A 7437-nucleotide genomic window follows, 5' to 3' on the forward strand; every position below is an offset into this window, starting at 1 on the left:
ATTCCATCCTGGTGATGCCTTTTGAAGTTATCTTACACCTGACACTTGGGTGCAATATGATTGGACTATGCACGGGGGTGCCAAGGGGAGGGGAATGAATTATACATGGTATTATTAGCTTTCATGCCTAATTAACCAGACTCAGCTTTGCTTTGCAACTGTTTGTTTATAATTAGTAAAAGTACACTTGATTTCAATTCAAATGGAGTCGAGTGGTTTCTTTCCTGATTACTAAATGAAGTCAATGCTGACATTTAGTTTGTTATAAACAACTACTTGATATGGGAATTGACATACAAGAGCCTATTGTTATTTATGAAGACAATCAAGCAGCAATTCAGATGACATCCAATCTTGCTGTAAAAACTAGGTCAAAACACACTGATCTAATATATCTAAATGTAAGGCAAAGTGTGAATGGTAAATTAGTTTCATTGCAGTACTGCATGTCTGAACATAATATTGCAGATCATTTTACTAAGGCTCAAGGTAATATAAAGCATAAATGTTGTTGCGAGGAATACGGCTTAAGATTGTAAGATTTATATATTGTCCTACCCAGAGAGGACAATGTTAGGAATATAATCTAACAGTTGGGTTGACAATATATAAATCATGTAACAATGTTGTACCTGTTTCTTTAAAGCATACTGTAAAATGTGATTGGTTGCTGTTTTCCTCAATCGGCCATAAGAGGGAGCCAGAATCACTGTTAGATGCTGATCTGATCTCAGTGTTTGGAAGCTGGCTGCGTGAGCTATTGTAAGTTTTGCAACTGCTAGCAAACTTTGTGTACCGGACTGTTTGTATGATTATGGACTATGTTGTTTGGATTATCCCTTAACTGAAAGACATTGATGACTGACTGTCTTAACTGTGTATGACTTGGACTGTTTGATGGACTCTGATACCTCTATTTCCATGAAAGTAAAAGCCTATTTAAACTGCAGTGTCTCTGTATGCTGGTTTGTGTGTTCTCCAACAACACTCTCACAACGCTCCTCTGAATGCACTTGCACTCCCAACGGGGAACTTACCTAACAGTGGGACCTCCTTGACATTCTCATCTCTGAAGCTTTTAAACACCAAAAACCCTCAAGTGCTTTGAAGGGGGAGCTGGGAGTCTCTCTGTTCCTGTTTTATCTGGATCCATTGTGGTAAGACTAGTGTTACAGGTGTTATATTTACCTTATATAGATGTTATGTCTACCTTACAGCAGTTCTATCATTCATCTCTATTGTTTCCTATATTTCATTGCCACTCTAGGATTCTTCTTTATTGTTGCTGTGATGCATTTCCTGTTCTTGTTGTATGACTCTCTCACAAGATGGCTTCTGCACAATGATGGCTTGTGTTGCCTTTACTTTCTCTACATGAAATGTAGTGTCAGAAGAAGCGGGATCTGAACCTGCACTGTCTCTCCACATTTGACGCATACCAGTCTAGCACTTGCGGTCCCAGCCTGGAAGCCGAGCACTTGAAGCAGGAAAACCCGCATCGTAGCAGCCGCTAACAGCCTCCCATGCCTGAGGCCATGAGGGGGAGCGGAGGCTGCAGCAGCAACTGGGGGGACTTCAGAGCAGAGTTTGGGGGGTCTCTCCCTGGCCACTGGCTGAAAGGAGAAGCCGGCAGCAGTGCAAGCAGCCACACTGAGGAGGCTGATGGGCAGTGAATGCCTCTATGTTTATAAGCACAATTTAACCCTTACAGGGGAGCAGAAATGGGACACTAAAGCCATCCTAGATGTCTTAGAAGTCTTTTTCAGACCCCCTAAAAATGTCATATTTGAAAGATATACATTTGGCAGCTGTAAACAAGAAGAAGGCGAAGTGATAGACAGTTTTGTCACACAGCTAAGATAAAAAGCTGGGAGCTAGGAATACGGCTCTCTGAGGCTTAGTGATACCCAGAACTATTCATGATAAAATAGTTCACTAGTGAAAGCACACATAGCTGCCTTTTGAGGGAACATAATTTAAGTTTATAAGCAGCAATTGAGATACGTATTTCATCCGGCAGAGCTTACTGACAAATGGATGAAAGCTTTGGAGCAGGATAAACAGATTGACAGTGTCAATGCAGCCTCCAAACAACAGCTAAGCACAGAGAACCCCCATCCCAAGTGCCAACACATAATTCATCTACACAATTCACCTGGAGCAACCCAGTATCATGCAAGTACTGTGGTAGTGTGCATGGATGAGAGAAAGAGCACTGTCCTTCATATGAGAACATCTGCAGAGCATGTGGGAGACCAAATCATTTTGTGGAAGTGTCTCTCAAGTAAAATGGAAGCGAGGAAGCTGAACACAATTGAACAAATATCAGGTCCTGAGGATATACACTTCTTTACCAGTCATGTGGTTTACCTAGAAAAATACACTTGTGCTGTAAACTCTTAAGGGCAAAAAATGATTTGTAAATCTCAGGTTCAACAATATAGCCCAACCCTGCCAGCTGGACTCGGGTGCAAAATGCGATGCCAGGAGTTTAAATGAGAAAATGAAACGGGCACTGAGATACCTCTTCAGCCTAATAGCAGCAAACTGAAGTTATATTCCACGTTGTTTACAAGCCAGAATGTGAAATGTCTATCAGTGACACCCTGGAGGGGAGCATGGGCATCAGACGGTTTGTTGGTTGCAACAGAAACAAACCTTCTTTGGTGAAGTCAATCAAGCAGACTAGCTTAAATGTCTCAAATCAGGAGCTACGTCAGCTCAGGCAGCACACAGACACTGATGCAGCCTTATAGGCACTGAAGACGGTCGTTCTGAGTGGGTGGCCAGATGAGAAGGAGGCAGGTCCTGCAATCACGAGGGAATATTGGTCCTTCAGAGATGAGATCCTCATACAAAATGGTATCCTGTACAAAGGTCCAAGAGTCATAGTGCCAAAGTCACTGAGAGCAGAGATCCTATTGCACATACACTCAAGCCACACTGGGGGTGAGCCATGCTACAGAGAAGCTCGTGACACTCTTTACTGGCCTAACATGGAAGGCGAAATCAAAGACTTTTGTAGCAATTGTCCCACTTGCAATGAATGTGCAGGTTTGCAACAAAAAGAAACCCTGATGCCACCTGAGACACCGTCACGTCCTTGGCAGTTCATCAGTATAGATTTGTTCAACTATGCAGTGTAGGAAGTTATCACCCACCCCTCTCCTAGAAAAATGAAACATTTTAGGAAATATTAAAAAGGCAGAATATTATATTTCCCTGATGAGAAAAGGAGAAACATGTTTTAAAGACAAAGCAGCTCCCTGCCCCCTCACCTTTCTCAATGGGCCATTAAGCCCTGAGCCAGTCTATTCTACATAACAAAGATCTACCTCCTTCAGGCAGAGCCAAAGTAGGAATTGCGCAAAGCCCTTTCATTACATCACCACCCAGCAAGGCTCAACCAAGCTTGGGACTCAGGACAGCCTACAGAGTTGCCCCTGCATGGCCCCATGGGAGCCTGACAACCAATCGGAATGCAAGCTCAGATTCAAAGGGTATAAAACTCAGGCAGCCTCAGCCTCTCTTCCCTTTTCCCTTCTTCACCCAACATCATCAGGGCAGGTGATCCTGTCCACCATTAAAAACCATCTTTCCAAATGGCCTCCAGGTTTCCAGTCTCTTTTTCCCCACTTGCAACTGAACCCAGATGGACGTTTCTCCCAACAGCAGGAAAAGAGGACCTGATATTAGTGGATCTTTATTCAGACTTCTGGGAAATTGAACTTCTTCCTGCCTACTGGAATTACCATTAGGACAGGGTGTGTGTCAAACTCAAGGCCTGCAGGCCGGATACAGCCCACAGAGTACTTAGATCTTGCCTGGCGGGTGCGGGCTGGAAACAGCAAAGGACCAGCAAAAACAGAGCTTGGGGATGGGGGGTATGTGGACCCACATGCCCCATTTTCTCTGGCAGAGGGCAGAGCCTTAACCTGTAGGATGTGTTGGTGCTGGTTCTCATCTGAAATTTCACAATGTTGTTTGGTTAACCTGAAAAGGGGAAGATGTTACAGGTGTTATGTCTACCTTCTATGCAGCTCTAACATTCCTCTCTATTGCAGTTGTTTCCTGTATTACATTCATCTCTATTGTTCCTATGATGCATTTCCAGTTGTTCTTGTAGTATTCCCTCTCCAATCAGGTGGCTTCTGCACAAGGATGGCTTGTAGTGTATTTACTTACTCCATGTGAAGCAGAGCAGGGCAGAAACTGAGCTGGAAAACCCTGCAAGGAGAAGCTCAAAAGCCTCTTAACAATCAGTAGAAAAACCGAAGTCTCCTTCATCAGGGAAGAAAGTTTAGGAGAGATGGGAAAGCCAGTTTCAGGGCAGAATCAGCGTAAACCAGTGTTTCTTAACCCTGGAGACTTTCAGATGGGTGGACTTCAACTCCCAGAATTCCCCAGACAGCTAAACTTAAGAAACATGGGAGTAAATGGGAGTTGACGGCACAGTACACAATTTCCGTTGCAGTCTAAAAGTTTTGAGGGTCGTTCAGAGGGGTTGAAACAGCTGCCTCAAACCTCTGCTTATGCCCCCATTTTGCTCCTTCAACTTCATTCCATGCAAGAAAACTTTCCATTTCTGAACCTTCCCTCTCTAGAGTGCCGAAGGGATTGAGAAAGAACATTGATGGGTTTCCTGCACACAAACACAAACACACACAGATGCACACACACACACACACACACACACACAACTTTGGTAGTGCTGACTTCTATGTAGAGCAGTATTTCTCTATCTTGGCATCTTTAAGATGGGTGAACTTCAACTCCCAGAATTCTGCAGTCCTTAATCTGTGCTGGCTGTGGGATTCTGGGAGTTGAAGTCCAGCCATCTTGAAGTTGTCAAGGTTGAGACACCATGAGCCAGGAGGTGAACTGAGGTAAGTTAAAGGTGCTTAAAACAAGCGACGTAACACAGCGTCATTCTCTGAGCACAATGCGCATGATGGGGCCACAAGGCAAAAAGTGGGTTTCCTTTGTGTGAGGATATGCACAATCTATCATAATAAAGGTAAAACAGAATACTTGACTCTTCTGGGATTATTTGTTAGGAATGTAATTTAAGCTATTTAATTTAATATGTTTCAAGGAACCTAAATTGGGGTTGGGGTGATATGTACAAAGCTTTCTTCAGAAGAAAGATTTTGTGTGTCTATTTCTCTTTTCTAAAACATATCTCAGTGCATTGAGAAGCTATAATTGGCCTTTTACTGATTTAATAACAGCAACGGGGAAAGTAAAGCCAAGAGGCAATGAAATAGCCATTTTTTGATCCAAGCATTCAGACGGTTGCAGGTTTCCACAAGCTGCAAAAAGGGAGAAGCAGTTTCTGCTTTTGGCCTCATCCTTCATGGTTGCCATGGAGATGCTTTGATGGGAAGGGAACCAGGCAGCCCTGATCTTTGAGGGAGGGGGAGTACAAAGTCTGAAATTACTCTTAGACACTTTTTGCCTGAAGCCAAGTTCTCCAGCAGAAAAAGTTTCCATTCAGAGTTAGTGGGAGGAGAAGCTGCTCCCAACTCCCTGGATCTCTGCACAGTCTCCCCTGGAGGATTTGTCCAAAGAGCAGAGCAGAAACTTTTACCATAATTCTCCAATTAGTTTTTGCACTCAAAGTTTGTTGGCTGTTTCTCTGGAGGGAAATGAAAGGGAAATAATCCCCACATGGCTCATAATGATAGGGGCAGAGATTGAATTAAATCCGTCATTAGAATTGAGGGGTTTGGGATCTCCATCCATGAAATTTGCCCCAGAGGGAATACACAGCACCTGTGGCTGAAGAAAAAGAAATCTGACCTATTGTTGGTACAGTAGTTAAAGAGAAAATCCCAGGGGCCAGTTAATGCCCAAGCATGTCACAGATCTGAAATAGCTCTCTGTTATTTCAGGGAGCAGAATAAATTTACTTTACTTTGAAAGTTTATGCTCAAGGGCATTGTCACAAAACAGCTAATGCAATAGTGTGGCCATTCTCCAAGAATACAATCAGGCTCAGTCAAAACTTGTCATCAGAACTTTGTGTAGTTAAACAAAAACCACACATACACAGAGGGAGGGAGAGTGTTCTGTGTCTTTGGAAGAAAGTTCTTGTTTACAGGCTGACTTTTAGCTCTGCAGAGGAAATGTAGCAGGTGTCACACCTTTCCCCTATAATTTTGGAAGCCCTGGGGATTTCTTCCTTCCTCTTTTTTTTCCAAGAAGTTTTCTGTCACCTTGGAAACAGCCTGGTGAATGAGAAATACAATGCAAAGTTATATTGCTGTCCTCAATAATAACTAGTTTGGCTTATGATGTGCCTCTGCACAACTGTGGCCTTCCTACTGTCATGCTTCTTTCCTACTTGAGAGGTTTATTTCAAAATGTGACAAATCAGCCCAGTGAAATTCATTTGAATCCCTTTCCAGACAGACACTTAAAAAGTCCTTATTTTAATCCATCTTGATTCAGGCAGCCTCATAAACACACCCAAAATTGGTTTGTCTATTTATCTACCCCCAAACAATTTTAATTTAAAAGATTACCTTTTTAATAGTTGATCATCTAGTACCTAAGTAAAGAAAATCATCATTTTTTTTGTTTATTCCATTTAGATTCTGCCAGATTCCAGAATGACTCTAGATGACAATATAACAAACAAAATCCAAATGCAATTCCAATCAGAAGAGGAAGAATAAAATAAGAAAAAGCTAAAAAGAAGTAGATGGTGAATCCACTAACAGTGAATATGTTAAATGTAGCCTGATTCACTGGATTGGTTATACTTTTGGTCATAATATTGGAGCAATGGGAAAATATGTGGTCTACATTAAAATTTATACTGAACTACAACCTAAAAGAGAACTTTTATAAAATGATTTCTTGTTGATATTTGACACTTGGTAAATTTTCAGAGGTGCTTAAGATTGTTTTTAATAAGCAATTCTGTTGACCAGTTTCTGAATTCATGTTTGGATAGAATCAGAATAACAAAGCAACAGAGTTGGAAGGGACCTTGGAGGTCCTCAAGACCAACCTGCTTCTCAAGCTGGAGATTTCAGGCAAATACTTCTCCAATCTCTTCTTGAAACGTCCTTCAATAGAGCAGCCACAACTTCCAGGATGCAAACTGTCCCACTTATTAATAGTTTTTCACCTGTCAGGGAATTTCTCCTGGCTTCTCGGGTGGATCTCACTTTGCTGAGCTTCCATCTGTTGCTCCTTTTTCCTGCCTTCAGAGGCCGAGGGATTTTTGGGTTGGGGGAGTTGACAGAGGACCCCGCCCCCAAAGCTGCTCTGACAGTCCAAAAAAGCCAGTTTGTCAATTCAGAGCCCCACCTTGTTCTTTCGTGGGGAAAGGAAGATTTCCCAGACGGAGACCTGGAAGAGACGGAGGTTCCATCCGAGGGATCGAGAGACTCAATCAGGGACCGTCGCAGCCCACCCTCGGGCAAC

This window comes from Thamnophis elegans, chromosome 15 (genome assembly GCF_009769535.1).
Source record: "Thamnophis elegans isolate rThaEle1 chromosome 15, rThaEle1.pri, whole genome shotgun sequence".
Classification (NCBI taxonomy): Eukaryota; Metazoa; Chordata; class Lepidosauria; order Squamata; family Colubridae; genus Thamnophis; species Thamnophis elegans.